Below are 26,878 nucleotides of genomic sequence, written 5' to 3' on the forward strand. Positions count from 1 at the left end.
AAGAAACAACTAAGATCAGAGCAGAACTGAAGGAAATAGAGACACAAATAACCCTTCAAAAAATCAATGAATCCAGGAGCTGGTTTTTTGAAAAGATCAACAAAATAGATAGACCACTAGCAAGACTAATAAAGAAGAAAAGAGAGAAGAATCAAATAGACACAATAAAAAATGATAAAGGGGATATCACCACTAATCCCGCAGAAATACAAACTACCATCAGAGAATACTATAAACACCTCTATGCAAATAAATTAGAAAATCTAGAAGAAATGGATAAATTACTGGGCACATACACCATCCCAAGACTAAATCAGGAAGAAGTCGATTCTCTGAATAGACCAATAGCAGGTTCTGAAATTGAGGCAATAATTAATAGCTACCAACCAAAGAAAGTCCAGGACCAGAAGGATTCACAGCCAAATTCTATCAGAGGTACAAGGAGGAGCTGGTACCATTCTTTCTGCAACTATTCCAATCAATAGAAAAAGAGGAAACCCTCCCTAACTCATTTTGTGAGGCCAGCATCCTACTGATACCGAAACCTGGCAGAGACACAACAAAAAAAGGGAGTTTTAGACCAATAGCCCTGATGAACATCGATGCAAAAATCCTCAATAAAATACTGGCAAACCGAATCCAGCAGCACATCAAAAAGCTTATCCACCATGATCACATTGGCTTCTTCCCTGGGATGCAAGGCTGGTTCAACATATGCAAATCAATAAATGTAATCCATCACATAAACAGAACCTATGACAAAAACCACATGATTATCTCAATAGATGCAGAAAAGGCCTTCGATAAAATTCAACAGCACTTCATGCTAAAAACTCCCAATAAACTAGGTATGGATGAAACGAATCTCAAAATAATAAGGGCTATTTATGACAAACCCACAGCCAATATCACACTGAATGGGCAAAAGCTGGAAGCATTCCCTTGGAAAACCAGCACAAGACAAGGATGTCCTCTCTCCCCACTCCTACTCAACATAGTATTGGAAGTTCTAGCCAGGGCAATTAGGCAAGAAAAAGAAATAAAGGGTATTTAATTAGGAAAAGAGGAAGTCAAATTGTCTTTGTTTACAGATGACATGATTGTATATTTAGAAAACCCCATCGTCTCAGCCCAAAATTTCCTTAAGCGGATAAGCAACTTCAGCAGTCTCAGGATGCAAAATCAGTGTGCAAAAATCACAAGCATTCTTATACACCAATAACAGACAGAGAGCCAAATCATGAGTGAACTCCCATTCACAATTTCTACAAAGAGAATAAAATACCTAGGAATCCAACTTACAAGGGATGTGAAGGACCTCTTCAAGTAGAACTACAAACCACTGCTCAACAAAATAAAGAGGACACAAACAATTGGAAGAACATTCCATGCTCATAGATAGGAAGAATCAATATAGTAAAAATGGTCATACTGCCCAAAGTAATTTATAGATTCAATGCTATTCCCATCAAGCTACCATTGACTTTCTTCACAGAATTGGAAAAAACTACTTTAAAGTTCATATGGAGTTCAAAAAGGAGCCTGCATAGACAAGACAATCCTAAGCCAAAAGAACAAAGCTGGAGGCATCATTCTACCTGACTTCAAACTATTCTACAAGGCTACAGTAACCAAAAGAGCATGGTACTAGTACCATGATAGATATATGGACCAATGGAACAGAACAGTGGGCTCAGAAATAACACCACACATCTACCACCATCTGATCTTTGACAAACCTGACAAAAACAAACAATGGGGAAAGGATTCCCTATTTAATAAATGGTGCTGGGAAAAATTGACAAATGGGACCTAATCAAACTAAAGAGCTTCTGCACAGCAAAAGAAATTATCCAGAGTAAATAGACAACCTACAGAATGGGAGAAAATATTTACAAACTGTACATCTGACAAATGTTTAGTATCCAGAACCTACAAGGAACTTAAACAAATGTGCAAGCAAAAGCAATAAAAAACAACCTCGTTAAAAAATGACCAATGACATGAGTGGATTATTTTCAAAAGAAAACATATAAGGCCAACAAGCATATTAAAAAATGTCCAATATTGCTAATCATTAGATGAATGCCAATCAAAAAGCCAAAGAGATATCATCTCACACCAGTCAAAATGGCTATTGTTAAAAACTAGAAAAATAACAGATGATGGCGAGGTTGCAGGAAAAAAGGAATGGTTATACACTGTGGGTAGGAGTGTAAATTAGTTCAGCCATTGTGGAAAGCAGTGTGGTGATTCCTCAAAGAGCCACCATTTGACTCAATAATCCCATTACTGGGTATATATCCAAAGGAATCATTCTACCATAAAGACATATGCACATGTATGCTCATTGCAGCACTATTCACAGTAGCAAAGATATGGAATCAACCTAAATGCCCATTAACAACGAACTGGATAAAGACAATGTGGTACATATACACTGTGGAATGCTATGCAGTCATAAAAAGAAAGAGATTGTGTGATTTGCAGAAACATGGATGGAACTAGAGGCCATTATCCTTAGCAAATCAACACAGGAACTGAAAAACAAATACTGCATGTTCTCACTCATAAGTGGGAGCTAAATAATGAGAACACATGTACACAAAGAGGGGAACAACAGACACTGGGGGCCTACTTGAGGATGAAGGTGGGAGGAGGGAGAGGTTCAGAAAAAAAACAAGCAACTATCGGATACCATGTTTACAGTACCTGGGTGACTAATCTGTACAACAAACTCCTGAGTCATTAGTTTACCTATATAACAAACCTGCACATGTATTCCTAAATGTAAAATAAAAGTTAAAATGTTTTTAAAAATCAATGACTAAGGAAAGAAAAAAAAGAAAAGAAAAATACTTCAGGCTGGGCTACAGCGTAAGGAGACATCCTGTGGGAAGAAAGGTCTCAGCCTCTGGCTTTCTCACCAGGGCCTCAGACATACAGATGAGGACATATTAGGCCCAGTTGATCCCCTAAGTAAATAAAAAGCATGAGGGATGCCAGGCAAGAGCAGCATGAGCATTGCACAGCCAGACCACACAATTGTGAGACATAATAAATCATTGCTTTAAGCCACTAAGTTTTGGGATGGTTTATTAACCAATACAGGGGATTAAGTTAGTCCAAAAATAAGTTTGGCTCTTGTTGCTTTAGCCCTCACAAATCATTTCTTAAAAGTGCTTCTCAAAGCTTAATCATGGTGAGAATAGTTAGCCCCCTAAATTAATGCATGTTTATGTTTATAGATTAATTGACATCCTTGTTCAGTATCAGATACAGACAAGATCTTAGATACTACTCTTATCCATAGTTAATAAAGAAATAATGTTCTATATTGATTACCTTGCCTGAAAGAATCAGTCTATTGCTTAGAATCATGTTGCAGCTTTGATGAAAACTATTTTTTCCTTTGAAACACCAATGTCAGATAGTGCCACATCCCTCCAATGGATGAAAGGAAGACTCCTTATCCTTCTAAATCCTATCCTAAGCCTAAAATATTTGACTCACACTCCAGGGGTCTCAAAATTTAAAGCCTTTACAATAAAGTCATGCTTCCTGAGAAAGACAACAAATACCAGTGGAAAAAAAAAAAAGAAAAAAAAACACCTTGTATTGAGTCTAATTTACAATCCACTCACACTTGAACTGCCAGTGTCATTCAGTTAAGAACTAAACACGACCTTGAAGGGTGGCTGGTTCAGTATTTTCAAATACTGTTTTTAATCCAGAGGTATTTTCTTTTCTTCCCATATGCCTTATTTTTCCCCAAATCAAAAGAGTTAAGGAATTTCCTACCTTAATAATGACTTGGTTAAGAAGTATTAGAGTTAGAGGATAATTTTTTTTTATTTTTTACAATGATGTGCTGGTAAATGTTTAAAACCAATTCTCTGTAAAAAAGAAATGTGTGCAGATACATATATATGCAATTTTACTATAAATTTTCATGATATAAAATATGTGTAGCACACAATTTATAAGACACAGTAAAATATAAGAATATTTATTATAAATTCTGTGTAGCCAATGATTCTCCCGAAAAACATTCATTAATATTTGTCAAAGATTTTTTTTATCTGTAGCCAACTTATGGTACAAACCAACCACGATTTGCCAAATGGAATTGTGTTCCAATCCAGTAACTCTTTTCTCAAAAAATTTATTATCATTTAATGTGATATATGACTAAACTAGTTCTCTCACTTTTGTACAATTATATCCAGTAAATTGAAACTTCTTTTATTTTCAGCACAAGACATGATATATGTTTAAGTTTAATCTTCATTATTTACATTTACTTATTACTTTCTTCAGTCTAGATAATCAACAAAACAATAAACCAAACCCTTATTATAGTATTTGCAGATTTCTATGGTACATGCTACAGTTTAAATGTGTCCTCTAAAGACCATGTGTTAGAAATTTAAGCTAGACCTAAGCAGGAAGGAACAGGACAAAGAAATTAAATTTGGAGAAGGAATATTCACAGCCTTGTATGTGTATGAAATTTTTCTTTACCTTAATCTCTTATATTCCTATTCCCTTGCTCTACTCTTTAAGGATACTGTTCTCCCTCCACGTGATCAGATAAAAACCCTCCCAATTTTTTACTCAGGCTCCAGGACTGAGGCAGTTGAGATGAATGACTTTTAAACTCTAGCACTGCAGTGATACTCAGGAGTACTTCTAAAGAACTCGTTAACACATCAGGTTAATATCCCATTTGGCTGCTAAAGTATGCAGAAAATGCTCTTCTGTATTTACTGTGTAGACTCTCAAACCCTCATTAAGAGTGCACATATTCAAGATTGAATTTTCACACTTGACTCTGGCCAAGCTTCTGAGTGATAAGCACTGATTTCTTTTATTTCCTTGACTTTATTTGGCTACAAGCATGTGGTTTCTCTGGAACCTTCTTTGAACCCAAAATGCTTTCTCTGCTCAAATGTATTTATGGTCTTTGCCTTAATTTTCTGTATTTTAGTCTCTATGGGTCTTTCTAGTCTTCCTCCTTAGAATATAATCTCTTTGAGAGGACAAATGGTGTTTTATTCTTCTTCATATTCTCTGAAGACACAGTGCCTTGCAAGACTCACAGCTGATGTCTTGTAAGGTATCTTATACCATCTATGCAAGGCAAGGCCCAAGGTCTTTGTCTTCTATTTTAGAAATGCGCAAGACTGAAGAACACCAGACTCATTATCCCCAATTATATGTAGGTAAAAATCAAATAGACATCAAGCAAATATACCTTATTCTTACTCAAAGGACTCTTCCCCTTAATAAATAGTCTTCTTTATTTGAAAAAAGAAAAAAATAAAGCTCAGTATCAGGAACCAGAAAACTCTAGCTGGTCAGTCCTGGGTGTCAAAAACAAAGTTAATAGAAAGCATAAATCACTTTTAGTCATAAATTGAAGAGAGTAATTTTTTTTTAAAACCTTACATGATAAATAGCATCGTCATTGAGTTCAGGAGTTATCTGAGAGATTTTACCTTTTCTCTTTCATCTTGTATTTTTAAAAACAGGGGTGTGGGGTGCTTTCTAAACACGCTTGTCTATTATATGAAGTGCTGAGGATACAAATACTAGTAAAATACTGACTCTATCTTTAAAGAGCCACAGTCAAATGGAAAAACAGGACTGTATCCTTGATTAGGAAAGAACCACCAATATTTCTGTGTCAATCCAGAAGAAAAGCTTCCAAAATTTATTGTCCATTTATTCTGTTCCAGACATGGCTAGGTTTTTGTATATGTTCACTCACTTGCTGCTATGCTTATTGTGCGCTGCACTGACTACGTTAGCTTACATGGCTGTGCGGCTTATACCTACTAAACCTCCTCTATGTAATTTATACCTCAACAAACAATCCTAAGTGAGAAAATACTTGAAGGGCGGTCTAATGCTTTTTCAATCCTACTCTATCAGAAGTATGACATAATGAATTAGTCAGCTTTTGCTACTACAATAATCTTGCATACCAAATTTAGTGACTTAAAAAAGTATTTACTTTTCTTTCCAATGAGTCTGCAAGTTGGCTGAGCCATCTCTGTGTAAGGCTGAAGTCTGGATTTTCAAGACTTCCTCAAACATATTCTTTCTGGATTTTTCTAGTCTGAAGGGACAATGGCTTCTTGGGGGATGCTATTTAAAATGACCATTCATTTACAGGAGCATAAGGATTAGCTCTAAGGCCTCTTGTGGTCATAGCTTGCAACTGGCACAGTAACTTATCTGCCCTCATTCCACACCAAATTGATTCACATGATGAAGCCCAGATCAATGGGTAGGAAGCATATGCCCTTCACTCACCCATGGCAAGACCACATGGCAGAAGAGACTGAAGAATGGAAAACAATTTACCACACGTGAGGCCGGGCACGGTGGCTCACGCCTGTAATCCCAGCACTTTGGAAGGCCGAGGTGGGCAGATCATGAGGTCAGGAGATCGAGACCATCCTGCCTAACATGGTGATACCCTGTCTCTACTAAAAATACAAAAAAAAAAAAAAAATTAGCTGGGCGTGGTGGCGGGCACCTGTAGTCCCAGCTACTTGGGAAGCTGAGGCAGGAGAATGGCGTGAACCTGGGAGGCGGAGGTTGCAGTGAGCCGAGATCGTGCCACTGCACTCCAGCCTGGGTGACAGAGCGAGACTCTGTCTCAAAAAAAAAAAAAAAAAAAAGAAAAGAAAATTTAACACACATGGTTCATTTCTTTTAGTTCTCCATAGAAGGATGTATTAGTACCTCCATTAAAAGTATGAGTAAACTAAAGTTCTGAGAAATTAAGATCCAAAGTCACACAGCAAATAAGAGCAAAAATAAGAATTTAAACAAGGTGTAGTTTTGATTTTATGGAGCACTTACTATTTTCATGGCAGCAGTAACCTCTTTTATAGCACTCATATTCCTAGATTAAAAAGAAAAGTTGAGATTTTGCAGGTGGTGGAGCTCTTTTTGCTGTAAAATGGATAAAGATCCGAAACAAATGAAGGTATTCACAGTCTATAGCATCAATCACTCCTCTGATCTTAGCCCTAAAAAAAGAAATGGATTTGGCCTTAAAGTGACTCTGCCTTCCATTGTTATATAAATTATCTATTGTGGCTGCAGTCAGTGGACTCCACATAGCATGTGCTGCTAATTAGTCATGTGTGGTAGCTTAAAATAAAATCTTTTATGAGACTTGCAAAGTCAATTTAACTTTATCTTTCTAGCTAAAGAGGGAGAGTGCAGCAAGCAACAGTGATAGTATATAATTTTAATTCAGTTCTTCACAAATAAAGATAAGAAGGCGAATTTTGAAACAGGTTTAATTTTTTATTAATGTTCTGTGAATATGGGCCCAAATCTATTATGACCAAGAGTTTATGTCAGATAACCAATGAACATGAGAGGGTCACACTGGGTCAAGGCAAACTTGACCCAAGCTACCTTCCCTCCATAGATGGGGCTTATGCCCAAGACTTTGGCTTCTTTTTTTTTTTTTAGAAACTGATGTTTATTTTGCATCAACCATTTATTTTTCCATGTTGCTTAAGAGCCCATGCAAGAACAGCTTAAGACCATTCAGTGGTTGCTCCTACCCATTCAGTGGCCTGAGCAGTGGGAGCTGCAGACCAGTCTTCTGTGGCAGGCTGAGCACTCCAGTCTTCAGGAGGGAACTGCTGAATAGGCACAGAGGGCACCTGCACACCTTCAGACCAGTCTGCAACCTCAGGCTGAGTAGCAGTGAACTCAGGAGCTGGAGCAGTCCATTCACCCTGAAATTCCTCCATGGTCACTACCTTTTCAGCAGCAGCCTGCTCTTCTTTTTCAGTCTCTTCAGGATCTTTGTAGAAGTAGAGATCAGGCATGACCTCCCATGGGTGTTCACGGGAAATGGTGCCACGCATGCACAGAACTTCCCGAGCCAGCATCCATCACATCAAACCCACTCAGTGAGCTCCCTTGTTGTTGCATGGGATGGCAATGTCCACAAAGCGCAGAGGAGAATCTGTGTTACACAGAGCAATGGTAGGTAGGTTAACATAAGATGCCCCCATGAGAGGCTGGTGGTCAGCCCTGGGGTCAGTAACCACAAGAAGCTGTGGATCTGGTTAGTGAAGTTTCCAGGAGTGAAGCGGCCAGCAATTGGAGTGGCTCCAGTGACAGCAGCAAACTTCAGCACAGCCCTCTGGCCAGTATTCGTGGAGGATATAACACTGACAACAGCAGGGTTTTCAATGGCAACAATGGCACGAGCTGCCAGCAGAAGCTTCTCCCAGGTCCTCTTCAGATTTATGATGTAGATGCCATCACTTCTCCTTTTATAGATGTACTGTTCCATCTGGAAGTCAAGATTGGTGCCACCTAAATGGGTTCCTGCTATAAGGAACTTAAGGACATCCTCCTCCTTCATTTGCAGGACATCAAGGGCTCCGGACATTGTGAAAATTTCCCTTTAAGTTATGACGGGAATCCAGAACAATGCCGTACGGACCCCTCTGTAGGTAGCACGGAAAGAAAGACTTTGACTTCTAAGCAACATTCTCTCATGCACTGTTGTCCACATTTGCCAGCTTTTTAAATCACATTGGAGAGCTGATTAAAATTACAGATTGTCAAGATCACTTCCCTGGAGAATTTGATTCAGTAGATAGCATATGCTCTGGTAACCTCATGATCAAACTAGCATGGGGGTCAATGCATTAAAAAAACTGAGTAGTTATGATTTGTTTTGAATGGCTGTTCCTCATAGCATTTAGAGCTGAAGGAAAATATGATACTTTAAGAATTTATCACACGTTATTCTTAACCACCTTGTATTTTATATCTTCAAAAGTATAGTGTAGATGTATTTTGAATTATAATTATATAATCATAATTCTATTGGGGAAAATTATGGAATTGTCAAAAATTTCAAGTTTTTTCTTCATAGACAATTGTTTAAACCTTCTCAGACTTCATTCTCTCTTTATTTTTCCATTTTTCTTTCTTTCTTTTTTTTTTTTTGTTGTTGTATGCTTTTCCACTGTTTGACCCTTTGCCTCTTGGTCCAGATACTTCAACAGCACATGCTCAACTCCTCCAAATCACACAAATGCAAGTAATCAAACCTGATTAGTCTCTGTCCTGTCCACTGCATGTCTCCCTTGAGTAACAGTGCTGCCTTTCTCCTAATTGTCTCTCAATAAGTTGGGGCCATGAGCTTCATATAGTAGTTATTAACTCAAAACTAATAGAGAAACATGAAAGCCTGATGGGATGACAAATAGTTCCGTAACTCTTAAAGGAGTATTGGAAAATGCTGTAATTTTTGTAAGGTCCTCTGAGCTGGCCGCACCATGGTCAAGCCATCCTGACATTCTCGTGCCCTTGTGATAATGTACTTTGTGATATTCCCTGTCCTTGTGAATGTAGTTTGTAACATCCATCCCCTGCCTGCAAAAAATTGCTCCTAACTCCACCACCTGTCCCAAACCTATAAGAACCAATGATAATTCTACCACCGTTTGCTGACTCCTTTCTCAGACTCAGCCCACCTGCACCCAAGTGAATAAACAGCCTTGTTGCTCACACTGAGCCTGCTCAGATTACGGACGCGCATAACAATTATGTCCCAATTATATCAAGATTAAATCTAAGGTAGAGCTCAGATCAGATCTATTTTTAAGCCAAATCTCTTCTTGTGGCTAGATGTGGACTGTATGTACGGTCCACTGAATGCTGGTTTAAAATGAGATTGCATATCTTCCATTAGCTGCAATTGTATGGAGTGCTTGAATTTGGTTCATTTTCTAAAATGCTTATCAAAATGATTCTTTCAGATATGCATCCAGCTACAAGTTGATCACACCTTAGTATGTGTCATCACGAGTACAGTCTGGTGAATGGCAAATTACCCTTAATAACAGGAAGATGAAATCTGTTTCCTGTCTTGGCTGGTGACTGGCTGCCACTGTGGCCAAATCCCTTCAACTTCTTCCGCCTCAATTTTTAGCCTACAACCTAAATGAGCTGATGGAAAGCACGTCCTCTATAAAGCAGCTGTCTTCAAAATTCTAAGCATAATCACTTGTGATTGTTATCCAGGCAGTTTAGAAGCAACCGAAAAAGTCAGTTTTGTCCTTCCATTTTTAGCAGAAGTAACAAAAATTAGCAATAATATCCAAGAAGAAATATTCATGGTATATCTTTTCTCTATTTTCTTCTTTTTACAATCCAAAAGATTTTTTGTTTCTTCCCTTTATAACACAAATTCATAGGGAATAGAACATTCTATAAAACTTTACATAAGCTTGGAAGAGACTGCTAAATCTGTGAACCCCCAAAAGGGGATAACTCCCAATGCCTATATATATATCAATGTGGTCATGGGTGCCACAAGTGGCTTCCACACTACCTGTAAGTTTGAGGTTTTTCCTAATGCTGAATGCAAATCTGCTATACTACAGGTTTCATTCACTGGAAGATGAATGAAATTTATTTATATATTTGTTTATTTAGTGCTCTTAGGAAATGATTAGGAAATGTTTATTTAATGCCTTAGGAAATAGAAAATGCTCATTACTTAGGAAAGTGCACACAATTATAGGACAAAATAAAATTTAAATGAGGCAAGTTAGGAAGTTGGAGAACATAAAAAGGAAAATAAAGTAAAACCAGAAAGTAAATTATTGCATAAAAGACTTTCCCTGACCTTGTAAATTTACTAAGAATGGGACATCAATTTGCCTCTGAGATTCTGGCAGCTACCCATTGGTCTGACTTTTGCTCCCTGAAGCTACACTTAATAAATCAAGTCTCCCTTCCACAAGCATGTCCCACAGATACACAAAAAGAAGTACTGAGTCCTTTAGGCTAAATCAAAATGAATAATTTTACCTATTGCCCAGAAAACATTATTAATTTACTTCACCTTTGTAAGAAAATTCTAGTCAGCTCTATTGCCTCTATGCTTGAGACTCTAGGGCATTTGACTTCCTAACCTCATTCCACTTAACTTTTCGTTAAGTAGAGCACGTTTTCACATGGAAATTGAGCCATTTGTAGGAGAATAGTGGAACTGACAATAGCGAGGCCACAGTGGTAGCCAAGTCCACTTTTAAAACTTTCTTTCCTGACCTAAATAAAGTCAAGACCCATTTTTACATTCCCTTCCAGTGACCCACAATAGGCAGCATAGAGAGTCGTTACCTACCTGGGGGATTAAGTAGTTATTTGCCTTCCTGACTTGATAGAATTGCACTGAAACCCTGCAAAGTGAAAGGAAACTATCCTATTTTAATTGTTTTGGCAAAGGGGATTATCTGTGGGAACTCCTTGGATATTAGAGTGATCTGGCTCTAATATCCGTCATCCTTACAATGTCAGCATTGTGGTTCAATACATTTGGCTGTTAGACGGGCTAAGGCTTTTTCTCCTTCTATTCTGTGTATATTCTTGCCCAAATATGGCATTTGGTGAAGAAGACATCAGAAAAATCACAGAAATGTCTGAACTCCTATGCTCAAACCTCCAGCGAACGTCAAAACACATATCTGAGCAAGATAAACTGTAAAATCTGTTACTCTATGGTTAGCAGGATTAAATCTTGCCTTAGCCTTTAAATTGTGAAAAGTTTAAGAATATCTTCAGGCCCGTGCACAAGTCCACTTGCCTGCTGCCACAGCCAGTAAGAAACAACCAGTGTTTCTGTCTCCATGAACCCAGAACATATAAGTGAATCACATACCACTTTAAATATGTTTAAATACCCCTCAAATCAAGTGGCAATTCCCATCAGCCAGCTGTAATCTGCATCTAATTCATCACCAACTTCTTCTCAGATACCATTCAATTAGGCATTCTAGAAAGATTCAAGATGAACCAAACACCGCAGAGATCAGAGCTAAATATGCTTCCCAAGGTTGTATCCTAAGTAACTCGAGTTCGGAAGTCAAGAGAGACAAAAATATTGGCATAACTCCACTGTGAACTAATCACACCTTTTAAGCACCTTGATATTACCATCAGAGCTCTAGTATCAAAGATTTTACAAAGGTATCTCCTGGAATTCATTTTCACCTCCAACCTCTCAGAAATGAGTGACCAAAAATTGTAAAACCATTTTTGTTATTCAGAGAGGTGATGGTGTCCTCAACGATTAAGGCAGCCTTTGGTTGTCTTGGCAACAAGATGCAAGGGAAAGCCCAGAATGTAAGCACTTCTCTTATATCCTGTTTTTGGCCCTGGTACACTGACTTTCTTCAGCATGTAGCTGCCAGAGCAAGTGGCAAGTTGCCATTTTTTTATATTGCCATATCAATATGATGTTTTGAGAGAGAGCTACCTTACTTTTGATCAAGAGAATATCAGACTTCTGATATTTACTCGTGATACTTTGAAAAATCCCTGTTAAGTGCAAAGACTGAAAAAGAATAAAATAAAGCAATCAGAACTTCAGGAAGGTAAATAAATATAATTATACAAGAAAAGCATGATCCAAATAAAAGGCAAGCTACAACAGAGCAGAATGAATTTGAGTGACTGGTAAAGTATATACCAAAAACTTGAACTTGATACTAGGACTGGTATATTTTGTGAGTCACAAAGGTTATGACGTTGAAACTGTAGAAAAGGATATGTAATCATAATAAACTACTTGGCTATGTAGATAACAATGCTGACTTCTCATAATGATGTAAGCAATTTTACTTTTCAACTTTTAAGATTAGTGTATGGACAAATCACAAAGGCCATCAAACTTGAACTTGCATATGTTATTTTAAGTTCCCAGGTAGAAGCAATAAAAATAGGTAAAGGAAATAGGTCCTCATCTTCCAGGGTGGGGAACAAAATATTCTATATAAAAATAAGAAATGAATATTTAAATTATGTGGCTAGAATTTGAAGTAAAGAAATAAACCTTATTGGTTATATATGCTTTCCTACTTAATGCAATAAGCTGGAGAGTATATATAAGCAATAAGTTTCATATATATATGCAATAAGTAAGATAGTAGAATATTTGCATTTCATATAGTAGGAGGTAAATTTTAAAATAATTTCTAAAGTATATGTTTTGAATAGCAGTTATAGTGCATGGTTAACAGAGTTATGGAGGCAACCACCAGATGAACTAAATTAAAAAATTCTAAGAAACACTTCCTTCTGATAAGTGGTGCTAAAAATGCAGAAGGATAAGTAGGACTCTGTCACTTTTCTGCTATAAAATTTTCTGTATCATTTTACTTCTTACAATATCCATGTAACAAGATGTTTTCAGTGCTATCTTTGCCTATTTACTCTCTACAGTCAACAGAAATCCAGATAGATAAGTAATTATCATTGAAGTAGAAACTGAGGGAGGGCTCAAGAACCTCTTCCTGAGAGTCAAGGAAAGGTCTCTAACATTCAGATTAAGGACATGGTTGAGTTGTTTCATTTAAAATGTTATAGCTTTCTGATTTTTAACAAACACCGAGACAATTTTAGATTAAAGTTAGAAGTGCCACCACATTTAGTATAAAACTTTTAAGGCCTACAGATCAATTCATGCTTCTAACCATCCCACACAGCCTTTCTGCAATGAAAATGTGATCGCACTATGATAGAACCTTGACAAAGAAATGTGTTTAAGAACATATAGTGATAATATCACAATTTTCTTACTTGCGCAACATACAGGCTCCTAAAGCCTTAAATATCTTTATGTTTACTATTAACTTATCCAAATTGTAAATGGGGGAGATTGGAAAGAGCACAATTTATTTCACTCAAAATCAAGTGACTCCTTTTAAGGTCATGTGGCCCCAATAGAGAGTCCAGGCCTTAAGTAAAAATGATTTGATTCAAATTCAGTATTTGGTTTGCTAATCTCAGACTCACAGCAACTATAGTTACTCTTTATTGAACACTAATTATAAGCTAATTTTTATACATCTATTAGCCCATTTTTTTCCTCATATTGTGCAATTATTATACTCATTTACCGATAAGAAAACTGGGAAATAAAGAAATGAATTTATACAAGTGGGCTTAGCTAGTATGTGATAAATTTAGGATCTCAACACAGAAATCACTGGCATAACATAAGATCGGATTGGAAGAGACCTATAAAACTTCTCAGCCTAACTTATTTATTTTATAATAGGAAAAAATCCTGGATCATAGAGGAAAATTAACTTGTCCAAAATTACACAGCTGGTTAGTGACAGAGCCAAGACTAGAACCCACGGATTCTGGCATCCAGTCTAATTCTCTTTCACCACAGAAGGTCAGAAAATGTTAAACTTTGTGAAACTCTACAACCCATCTGGGTTTTTTTTTAAGTGCCAGAATTGTAAGTCTTCATAATAAGTTAACTTGGGATCTAGAGAAATTTAATATCATCACACTTTCACATTTGTCAGGGCCATGAGATTTAATGAAAACACAGCACCCAATGATGCTACAATTTTTCATACTCAACAGTGCAACAAAAAATCCACTTAATCATCTTTGTAGGGACACCACAAAGTCATCAAAAGAAGCATCTGTCATTCAGATGCCTTCCATGTTGAAGAAATGTTTCTTAGAATTAACTAATGATTAGAACCAAAAGTAAAACTTGTAGATAGGGAAATTCATGGATAAGAAAATTAAAACACAAAATCAAGAATTCAATCCAGATGTCTATCTGGTACACTCTTAATAAAAGTGCTTTAAGTTGGCTTAGGCAGTAAATAAAAAAAAAAAAGAAACAATTTACTGCTTCCTGCTCTGGCCTCCAAGGTTGTGAATACTGACTTTGAAATATTAGAATGTCTTATGAAGATTTCTCTTCAGCTCAGGAAAAAATTCTATTTTAACTGTATCTATCAAATAAGGTAATAATTATTAAAAGTAAGCATTGCAAACTGGTTGGCTCACCAGCTGAATTTGGGCCATGGAAAAGTATTTTTTGGAGGTCTGCACTCTCTAGTTCACCACTGCTCTCACCAAGACCATTCTTACATGCTTAGCACCTAGTCTCTACAAACATTTTAATTGGTGATTCCCCCTAAAGCAACACATAGCTCTCCTTCTTTAAGTTCTAAATTTAAAAGCCCTTAGAAAATGTAGTTACTATGTTAGACATTTTTCTACTTAGGAAAAATAGTCAAGGAGAGAAAATCTTAAGCCTTCAATACCCCTTTTAGGTGTGTTTTTCTTTCTGTCTTCATCACCCGTTTTTATGTCTCAAAATGTCCACATCCCAGGGTCCTTGATTTTGGCCTTCACATAATGTTTTTCTTGACTCTTAAATTCCATATAAAACTTATCAGAACACAGTCCCAATCCCTAAGCAAACTAAACCACCAATTTCCAAAATTTACTACTCCTATTGATACATCAATAATCAAGATGATAATATATTGATGTATTCTTCATTCAGATAAAGTAGAATAGTGAAACTTCAGAAACACATACTTTTATCCCAAAGGACTTTCAAAATTTTAGAAACTATGGCAGTTCAAAAAAAGGAGGCATTTTTTCAGAAGCAGCAGGCCTACCCATTGGCAAGCCCTGCTGACATGAAATGAAAAGAGAATGTTTCACAATAATCAGTTTCTGTTAATAATGAAAGACAAGATCAAACACTTCATTCATAGTGAACAGAGCACAAACTCACCATAATTTCATTTAAATATTCCAGCCAGCTGTGGTGGCTCATGCCTGTAATCCCAGCATTTGGGAGGCCAAGGTGGGTGGATCACTTGAGGCCAGGAGTTTGAGACAAGCCAGGCCAACATGGCGAAACTCCGTCCTACTAAAAATACAAAAAAGTATCCAGGGATGGTGGCACATGCCTATAATCCCAGCTACTTGCGAGGGTGAGGCATGAGAATCGCTTGAACTCAGGAGGCAGAGGTTACAGTGAGCTGGGATCATGCCACTGCACTCCAGCCTGGGTGACAAACCAAGACCCTGTCTCAAAAAAAAAAAAAAAAATCTGCAACAGCTACCAAATGACCTATTTCTAATCCATATCTGATGACAAGTTATTTTAATGTATTTGTGACAAATAAAACCTCCCTGTGATGGCACCAGCGTGCTTGGTGGGAGAGAAAGAGGAACATCATAGGCAAGCACCCAAACTTGAGAGACACAGTTCTTTCATGCCAACAAAGATGGAAAACAGTATTCTAGCTAGATCTTATTAGAAATGCCACGTGTTTCTTTGAATAAACTGTTGACCAGTGAAGTAAGTACTCAGTAGAAGAATCCACTCTTTACATCGTGCTTCAATCTTCTTACTTTTCATATATTTTGTAAATAACAAGGCATTTTGAAATCTCTATTTTGTATGTGGCTACATTGTATTAGATACTAAGGGGACGTCCTTTTTCTGGAGAAATGTAATAGTCACTTTGGAAGAACATGATTATATATGGAAACATTAATCTGTAAGTAAGTGCTTATTTAACACAGATAAATTTTGCTGAATTCAAAGAAGAGATAAATTAATGTGTCCTGAAACATTCACCTACACCAAAAGTTGAGAACAGGCAGGTCCCTGCATATATGAGAATGCTCAACAACCAAAAGAAGCTTTGAACTCATAATTCATGACTTGCTTTTACCTATATAACTTCTTCAAGGTCAATCCAAGTGGTTTTGTGTAGGAATAGTTTCCTTTTATCACTGAATAGTTTTCCATGCTATGGGTGTACCACAGTGCCAGCATTTGATGTTATTATGTTTCATTGTGGCCATTCTGATAGGTGTGTAACAGTATCTGATTGTGATTTTAATTTGCATTGTCTATTGGCTAATGATGTTAAACATCTTATGTGCTTATTTGTCATGTATTCTCTTTGGTAAAATGTTTGTGCATGTTTTATCCTGTTTTCAAATTGAATGTTTTTCTACATCTCACTCCCCCCTCCACCTCTGCCTCATCTTAAATTTCTTTAATTATCACCCCAGGTGATTCTGATGTACAGTTATATTTAAAAATTAGAGCCTCAGGGACAGGAAGAAGAGAGGAAGAACCTGAGTGGACAGCCAAATGACCTGCTCCAATCATCGAGAGGACACTGTCACTAAGGGATGAAGGAAAGGGAGATGAGAAAATGGAAAAGGATCTCAGGAAGAAAATGGAAAGGTCCCAGAGTTAAATGTGATTTACTTTGCAATGTTATTCAGCTGATACTGAAAGTCATCCTAAAAAGCATGTGCTCTTGTGGGACTCGGCAGACTTAGGCTATAATCTTCCCAAAGGTATGAACCTGAGACAAGTAGCCTTTCAAGGTTTTTTTCCCCATATCTGTGGTTATGATGGCTGTGGGAGGGTCAGGTGGAAGGTGTACTGAAGCCAGAGCTGCTAGCAAGAACTAGTAACTGCCAAAGTTGGTACATTCACCTAACCTCATACCTCTTGGATCTTATTTTGTTCCTACAAGAGATACTTATGCCATCAGCTGAAAACTTCACTGACATACTCACTGTGAAATAATTGAAGAGAAAGGAAGGGACAAAACTCTGAGGTTTTGTACAAGTGTCACAGGAAACAAAGTGAAATGTTGGACTGCAGGAATCTGAGACCAAACTGCTGCTCTGGTCTTGAACAGCTGTTCACCTAGAGAGCTCACTGTGCAGTTGTTCCTGATGGCCAGCTTCATTTTTTTGAAGAAGTTTTATTAAGAAGAGTTTTATTAAGAAGTAAACTGGACAGATTTCTAGACTGCTTTAGCAAAGGTTAAAACAGCCAACACGGAGTCTCCTGGTGGTAATTTAAAGAGCTGATGACGGACTTTATCTAAGCATGCTAACCTTAAGAGTTTAGATTTTCTACTTCCATCATCAACTTCCTTTTTATTTCTATTAGAGTCTGGGAAGGTTTTATCCCTACCACAACCTCAACCCCCAGCCAATGAGACCTACCTGGGCAGGCTTGGGAGGGTCTCAGCAACTCAAAAGCAGTCAAATATTTTGTTTCACTTTTTTCTCAAATATCAGTCAGAAGAAAAAGTGACCTTTTAGGAGCAAAGTTTCATAAAGAATGTGTAGACTATGTCCCTTTTACCCAGGTTATTAGGCCATTCTTGCATTGCTATAGAGAAATACCTGAGACTGGGCAATTTATAAAGAAAAATGGTTTAATTGGCTTATGATTCTGCAGATTGACAGGAGGCATGGTGCTGGCATCTGCTCATCTTCTGGGGAGGCCTCAGGAAACTTACAATTATGGTGGAAGGTGAGTATTACACAGCAGTAGTAGGAGCATGAGAGAGAAGGGAGAGGGGCTACACACTCTTAAACAACCAGATCTCATGAGAACTCACCTACTGTCAATAACACAGTACCAAGAGGGATGAAGCTAAACCATTCATGAGAAACCCACCCCCATGATCCAGTTACCTCCCACCAGGCCCCACATCCAACATTGGGGATTACAATTTGACATGAGATTTAGGTAGGGACACGTTTCCAAATTATATCACCTAATAGTACCCAATTGGATCAAACACATTTCAGAAGCTGTTTCAGCAAAGATTTAGAACAAAGCAACTCCCTCAGCCTATGGGAATAGCATGTCAAATCTTAAGGAGAAGGTAAGGCATCTTTTTTATTAAATTTCAGGCTGGAAATTCTTTCATGAGTCAAGTTTTTGTTGCCTTTTTTTCTTTTTTTTTTAACAGCTTCCTGTTTCATCCAACTAGCCACTACTTTAACCAAGTTTAGCATAATTGCCAAAAGAGAAATTCCTCAAACCATCAGCAGCATTAATTAGCTTTGACTGTAACTTTTCAAGAACAAATTGTCATCATGTAGGGCAGCAAGTTCCACAGTTTCTCTGTGAAGAAAAAAATTAGGCAGCATCTGAAGGGAACGCCAAAAATGAATTCTCTACTCAAGGCTTACTTTCATGGACAGCATAGATCTAACCTGTTGACTTGAACATCGCTTAGTATCAGCAAGTAATAAAAGGGGAAAGAAAGGAAGCAGAAAACATAAAGAAAGGTGGGGGAAAGGGAAAGCAAAGACCAGGGAAAAGATCAATTTGAACATAGGATGTTTATGCTAAATAGATTATCAGTTTCCAGGAGCCTTGCAGATCCAGGTATTTAATATATCTACATTATGTATTGACAGAAAAGTCATGCCCATGGATGCTTGGTATTCATTATAGTAGTATTTGTATCTCATATCATTATAAAGAGAAAATGAAACAACTTACTATAAATACATTAAATTAATGGATATAATTGGGGAGAGAGTTGGGGTTTGTTTGATTGAGTGGATATATTAGCCATTAAACAGAATGGAGAAAGCAACTCTCCCTCCAAGTCAAAATAGGTTGCTGAAAGGATGAGATTCAAGAAAAGTAAGAGATGATGCCTTTCCAACTCAATGACATTAGGAATAGTGTTCACGACACATGGTCCTCTGTTTAATGAGAATAGCTACTTACCATCATGACTTCCAGAAAAAAAAAAAAGGGTCAAGAGCTCTGGCTCAAGGAGGCAGGATCTAGGCTTTAAGTCCCTAGAGGGCAGGCACTATGGCCATCTGCCTTCACTCCTGAGAGCATTGCATTTTGACCTCTGGATCCAGAGGCTGTCCAAATTCAAGGAGAGAGCAGAGAACATTTAGAGAAATAATTGGCTTCTGTGTCCTTCAAACACCACTTCTCTCACTATATTTTTGATAACAGTTTGATATCTGCAAACTGCTGTTCCCTATTTTTTATTCTCATTAGAGATTACATTGCTATTTTTTAATAGAAAATAAAGGGCACAATCAAGATTTCTCAAGGAATTCTTCCTTGCAGGAAGGTGGGTGATGAAAAACCTTATCGATTTCAAAAGAGTTATTGAACACTTAAAATGTAGCAACTGCTGTGGTAGCCACCACAGGAACAAAGATAAACAAAACAAAAATTCAGGATGTTGATGAGTTAAAGAAAGAATGAAGATGAGTAAATGGAGACCCAGTGAAACACAGATTACTCTTGCAAGACACTTGACCTCGAAGAAAAGGAGCAATAGTTAAAGGTGAATGCAAGTCAGGTTCACTTAAATCATATTATGGAAATGCCCAAAACATAAAATTACCAATCTGTCCAAATTATATCCTCAATGTCTGTGATGCCCTAGCCTCTAGCATCACAGTGTCCTAGTACGAAATCATAAAAGTGACAATTTAAAAAATAATAATAAAAGACGATATATTTAAAACAAGATATCCATTGAGCAGAAGCTAGCTATGCAATTATTTACATTGTAATACTCTCAAAATAGTGTGAGTTGGAACTAAGCATAATAAAAAATGATCCTCAAGAGAATAATATTCAAAGAATACAATGACATCTATACTGTTACATTAAAAAGTACACCTCAGAAAGCGTAAGTTTTATCTGGTCCAGTCTCTTCATTTTTTAAAATTTAATTTTTTTATAGATTTAGGAGGCATAAGTACAGTTCTATTATATGGTTATATTGCACAATGGTGAAGTCTGGGCTTTTAGTGTAATCATCACCCAAATAGTGTCCATTATACCCAATGGGTAGTTTACTTCTCATCCCCTACCCCTCTCTCACCTGCCACCTTTTGGAGTCTTCAATGTCTATTATTCTACTTTGTATGTACATGTGTACACATTGTTTAGTTCCCACTTAAAAGTAAGAATATGTGATATTTGACTTTGTTTCTGAGTTATTTCACTTACGATAATAGCCTGCAGTTTCATGTTGCTGCAAAAGACATGATTTTATCATTTTATGGCTGAGTAGTAGTCTATGGTTTATATATACCACATTTTCTTTATTCAATCATACATGATGGATACAGGTTGATTCCATGACTTTGCTATTGTGAATAGCGCTTCTATAAGCATATGATTGCTGATGTCTTTTTTACATAATAATTTGTTTTCTTTTGGGTAGAAACCCAGCAGTGAGATTGCCTCATGGAATGGTAATTCTACTTTTAGTTATTTGAGAAACTTTGTTTTCCATAGAGGCAGTACTGATCTACATTCACACCAACAGTGTATAAGTGTTTCCTTTTGTCTGCATCTTTGCCAACATCTGCTATTTTTTTGACATTTTAATAGTAGTCATTCTGAATGGTATAAGATGATATCTCATTATGTTTTTAATTTACATTTCTCTGATGATTAGTGACGTTGAGCATTTTCTCGTATGTTTCTTGGCCACTTGAATGTCTTCTTTTGAAAATGTCTGTTCCTTTCCTTCGCTCACTTCTTAATGAGGCTGTTTTTTTCTTACTGAGATGTTTGAGATCTTTGTATATTCTGGATATTAGTCCTTTTTATTAAATACTGTGGAAAAGTGATGTTGGTAAATTGATAGGAATTTCATTGAATCCATAGATAACTTTGGGTGATATGGTCATTTTAATGATATTGATTCTTCCAATCCATGAGCATGTGACTCTTTCCATTTGTTTGTATCATCTATAATTTATTTCACGGTATTTTACAGTTCTCCTTGTAGAGATCCTTCACCTGCTTGGTTAAAGGTATTACTAGGTACTTTTTTCTGTAGCTATTGTAAATGGGATTGAGCCCTCGATTTGGTTCTCTGCTTTATTGTTATTGGTGTATAGAAATGCTAATGATTTTTGCACATTGAATTTGAATCCTGAAACTTTACTGTTCATTTAAATATAATTCTTAGAAGATGACATTCCTGCTCTATTGCTTTCTACCTGCCTGAATAGTCTTATATTTACTGAATACTGAACTTTCAAGGAATTTTAAGAGGTAAAGTCCTGGACCTTCCTTAGAAAAGAAAAAGAAGAATGGAGGCTAGTCTTTAAAGATTTGCATTTTCAGGACCAAAATACAGCTTGGGATGAATTATACAAAGACTTCTGAGTGTTCCATGGGATAATGTGACATATTAAAAAATATGAAAATCCTATCATATTGGCTTTCCATTGTTATAATAATAAATTACCACAAATGTAGTGGCTTAAAACAACAGAAATTTATTATCTTACAGTCTTGGAGGCTAGAAGTGTGAAGTCAGTTTCATTTGGCTTAAGTCAAGATGTCAGCAGAGCCATGCTCCCTCTGGAAACTCAGGGAAGAATTAGTTTCACTTCCTTTTCCAGGTTCTAAAGATCACCTGCATTCCTTGGCTTGTGACCTCTTTCTCCATCTTGAAAGCTAGCAGCATAGCATCTTCAAATGTCTCTCTGCTTCCATCACATCCCTTCTTCTGTGTAGCAAAATTTCAATCACTCTCTCTCTCTCTCTCCCTGCCCCCTCCCCCCGCCTCCCTCTTAGCAACAATGTTTTATTGAGCAACGTATTAAGCACTGTATTAGTTCCCATGGATACAGAGTGAGTGAAATCAACATGATTCCTTCCTTCAGGAAGCAGAGGTCATGCCTGGGACAAGTAATTCCCAAATATTTCTTTAGAAAATGTAATCTGTTCCTTACCAACTGTATCTTGATCATATCTTTTTTGGAATTGAATATTGTTTTCACATTCTTCTTTTTTCTTAAAATCATCAGTTTCTTCTGTGCTTTCTTCTCTTTTGCTTTTAAATCAACATTTTCAAAAACCTTTACTTGACTCTGCTGACTTATGTAACGTCATCTTCTTTCCTTTGCTGCAGTGAGAGAAGTGGTCTGAATTTGGTTTCCTAACTTCCCATCATCCTTTAACTTCTGCAGTCCCACTTGTTCCTGATTCTCAAATTACACTTTCTCCCATGGTCATCAGAGACCTTTCCTTAGTCTTCCCTGTGGCATCTGATGTCATTCACACTGCTCCCTCCCCAACATGTAAACTTCCCCTCTTCTCCCAGAATACTTTTTAAAATTATTGTGGTAAGATCACTTAATATGTCTATCCTCTCAACACATTTTTAAAAGTACAATACAATTGACCCTTGAAAAACATGGGGGTTCAGAGTGTCAATCCTCCCAAAACACAGTCAAAAATCCATGTAAAACTTTTGACTCTTCCAAAACATAACTACTAATAGCCTACTGTTGACTGGAAGCCTTACCCATAACATAAATAGTTGATTCACACATATTTTATATGTTATATATATTATATACTGTATTCTTACAATAAAGTAAGCTGGACAAAAGAAAATGGTATTAAAAAGATTATAAGGACAAAAACATATTTACTATTCATGAAGTGAAAGTGGATCATGCTCATCTTCGCACTGAGTAGACTGAGGAGGAGGAGGAAGAAGAGGGGTTGGTCTTGTTGTCTCAGTGGTAGTAAAGGCAAATGAAAATCTGCATCTAAGCAGACCTGCACAGTTCAAACCCATGTTATTCAAATATCAATTGTGCATTACATTTTTGCCTTTCTCCTATAAGGACACTTGTGATTACATTAAGGGCCCACCCACAAAGTACAAGATAATCACACTATCTCAAGATCCTTACCTTAAACAGATCTGCAATAAGGTAATATTCACAGGTTCTATCTAACACATAGATACCTTTGGGGGCCACCTACCACACTTATCAAGGGAAACACATATTTCAAAAATCCATTGAGATTGTTCCAAATAACATGTATGTTCCACAGAACATATTCCTACTGTGTTATGATGGAGGTGATATAATACAAATAGCAAAAGGTAATGACGGGTTGATTTAATATATTAGAATGTTCATGCATTATTCTTTGCCATTTAACCAAGTCATCTCACCTAGTATATAAACATAAGTAAATTATAAGAAGGAAATAAAGAAATAAATATGAGAAAAAAACTCAATTGGTAGATGATGAAATGAGACCCATATAATTCATAAATTGCTCAAGTGCATATATTCACAGTATAGTATCAGCAAACTTGAATTCAAAGCAATTGACAACACGTCCCAGAGGGTTTCTTGTATTATCAGCAAAATTATTTTTGTTCTTCAGTAATTTTTTTCTAGTTACCAAAATGATCTATTAGAAAAATATTCTGGAAAGCACAAAGAATAACAATAATAATTATTCATAATTCTACCATTCAAAGATAAACAGAGTTAGCATCACAGAGAATATCTTTCTTCTAATTATATGTATATTTATATACTTTATATAAATATACACACACTTGGAATCATAATGTACAAACTTAAAAGTTACTTTTTTTCACTCCACAATATAATGAACATTTTCTCCTATATTCTTCTACAACACACTTTTTAACAGCTACGTTAATATTCTACAAGGTGGCTGCACCATAATTTATTTATATAATGCTTTATTGTTGAAAACAGCTTTTTTTGTTCTTATCCATTGTTGCAATAACACTCATGCATATGCCTGGTTATTTATTCTAAATATCCTAGAAGTAAAATTGTTGGGTCATGGGATATAAATAATCTGTTTTCCATGCTTATTCCTACCCATTCGTCTAGAACCACATTTCACATCATGGTCTCTGTCATGCATTTGCTGATCCACTGTCCATTCCCAATCCACAGGCAGAAGCAGCATCACTTTGTACTTTCCTACAGTGTACATTATAGCTGCCTCTACATACTAAACATATAGTACACCATTATATTATTTTTTAATTTTTTATTTTCTTGGGTACATAGTAGGTGTACATATTTATGGGGTACATGAGATATTTTAATACAAGCATGTAATGCATAATAATCACATCAGAGTAAATGGGGTATCCATCACCTGAAGCATTTATCCTTTGTGTTACAATCTAATTATACGCTTTTAGTTATTTTTAAATGTACAATTAAATTATTTTTTAAAATAGTCACCCTGTTGTGCTAGCAAATACTAGGTCTTATATTATACATTTTTTCAAACTATGTTTTGTACCCATTAACCATCCCCACTTGTCCCCTACCCACTCCTCTCTACCACCCTTCCCAGTCTCTGGTAATTATGCTTCTACTGTCTATCTCCATGAGTTCAATTGTTTTAATGTTTAGCTCCCACAAATGAGTGAGAACAAGTGAAGTTTGTCTTTCTATGCCTGGCTTATTTCACTTAACATGGTAACCTCCAGTTTCATCCATGTTGTTGCAAATGACAGGATCTCATTTTATTTTTTGATGGCTGAATAGTACTTCATTGTGTATATGTACCACACTTTCTTTACCAATTCATCTGTTGATGGACACTTAGGTTACTTCCAAATCTTGGAATATTCACTATTGTGAGTAGCACTGCAATAAACAGAATACAGGTATCTTTTGACATACTGATTTCCTTTAATTTGGGTATATATCTAGTAGCTGTATTGCCAGATCATATGGTACTTCTATTTTCAGTTTTTTTGAAGAATCTCTAAACTGTTTTCCATAGTGGTTGTAATAATTCATATTCCCACCAACAGTGTATGAGGGTTCCCTTTTCTGGACATTCCTGTCAGCATTTGTTATTGCCTGTCTATTGGGTATAAGCCATTTTAACTGGGGAAGATAATATCACACTGTAGTCTTGATTTGCATTTCTCTGATGATCAGTGATGTTGAGCACCTTTTCATATACCTATTCGCCCTTTATATGTCTCCTTTTGAGAAATGTCTATAGAGATCTTTTGCCCATTTTTTAAATGAATTATTAGATTTTTTTTTTTTTGTATAGACTTGTTTGAGCTCTTTATCCATTCTGGTTATTAATCCCTTGTCAGATGGATAGTTTGCAAATATTTTCTTCCATGTTGTGGGTTGTCTCTTTACTTCGTTGATTGTTCCCTTTGTTATGCAAAAGTTTTTTAACTTAATGTGAACCATTAACCATTAATCATGATCCATTTTTGCTTTCATTGCCTCTGCTTAGGGAGTATTACTCAAGAAATCCGTGCCCAGTCCAATGTCCTGGAGAGTGTCCTCAATGTTTTCTTGAAGTAGTTTCATAGTTTGAGGTCTCAGATGTAAGTTTTGTTTTTTTTTTTTTTTTTTTTTTTTTTGAGACAGAGGCTTGCTCTGCCATGCAGGCTGGAGTGCAGTGGAGTGATCTCAGCTCACTGCAACCTCTGCCTCCCGGGTTCAAGTGATTCTCCTGCCTCAGCCTCCTGAGTAGCGGGGATTACAGGCATATGCCACCACGCCCAGCTGATTTTTGTATTTTTAGTAGATATGGGGTTTCACCATGTTGGTCAGGATGATCTCGAACTCCTGACCTTGTGATCCACAGACCTCGGCCTCCCAAAGTGCTGGGATTACAGGCGTGACCCACCATGCCAGGCTGATTCTATTTTTGCATAAGGTGAGAGATAGGGGTCTAGTTTCACTCTTCTCCCTATGGATATCCAGTTTTCCCCAGCACCATTTATTGAAGAGACTGTCCTTTCTGCAGTGTATGCTCTTGGAAACTGTAAAAAATGAATTCACTGTAGATGTATGGATTTATTTCTGGGTTCTCTATTCCATTCCACTAGTATATGTGTTTGTTTCTATGCCAGTACCATGCCGTTTTGGTTACTATAGCTTTGCAGTATAATTTGAAGTCAGGTAACGTGATCTTGCCAGTTTTGTTCCTTTTGCTTAGGATAGCTTTGTCTATTCTGGTTTTTTTGTGGTTCCATATAAATTTTAGGATTTTTTTTTTTTCTATTTCTGTGAAGAGTATCCTTGGTACTTTCACAGGGATTGCATTGATTCTGTAGATTGCCTTGGGTAGAACAGACATTTGAACAATATTGATTCTTCCAATCCATGAACATGGAATATTTTTCCATTTTTTAAATATGTCCTCTTCAATTTCTTTCATTAGTTTTTTATAGTTTCTATTGTAGAGATCTTTCACTTATTTAGTTAATTCCTAGGTAGTTAATCTTACTGGTACCTACTGTAAATGGGATAATGGGATTACTTTTCTTGGGTTCTTTTTTTTTTTTCTTTTTCCTAATTGAGACAAGGTCTCACCCTGTTGCCCAGGCTGGAGTGCAGTGGCATGACCAGGGCTCAC

General features: G+C 36.7%; 1 protein-coding gene and 1 pseudogene across 1 annotated transcript in view; both read right to left on the reverse strand.

The window, feature by feature from the left end:
* The window catches only part of LOC100996032 (uncharacterized), a 426,340-nt gene that overhangs the window by 39,232 nt on the left and 360,230 nt on the right, over window positions 1-26,878 (reverse strand). The window contains exon 5 of the mRNA XM_063602889.1: window positions 11,192-11,246. The gene's annotated coding sequence lies outside the window, so the exon portion shown is untranslated. The remainder of the gene's footprint in view (window positions 1-11,191; window positions 11,247-26,878) is intronic.
* On the reverse strand, window positions 1,741-11,030 carry LOC134730037 (small ribosomal subunit protein uS2-like; annotated as a pseudogene).

This window comes from Pan paniscus, chromosome 2, assembly GCF_029289425.2.
Source record: "Pan paniscus chromosome 2, NHGRI_mPanPan1-v2.0_pri, whole genome shotgun sequence".
NCBI classification, from domain to species: domain Eukaryota; kingdom Metazoa; phylum Chordata; class Mammalia; order Primates; family Hominidae; genus Pan; species Pan paniscus.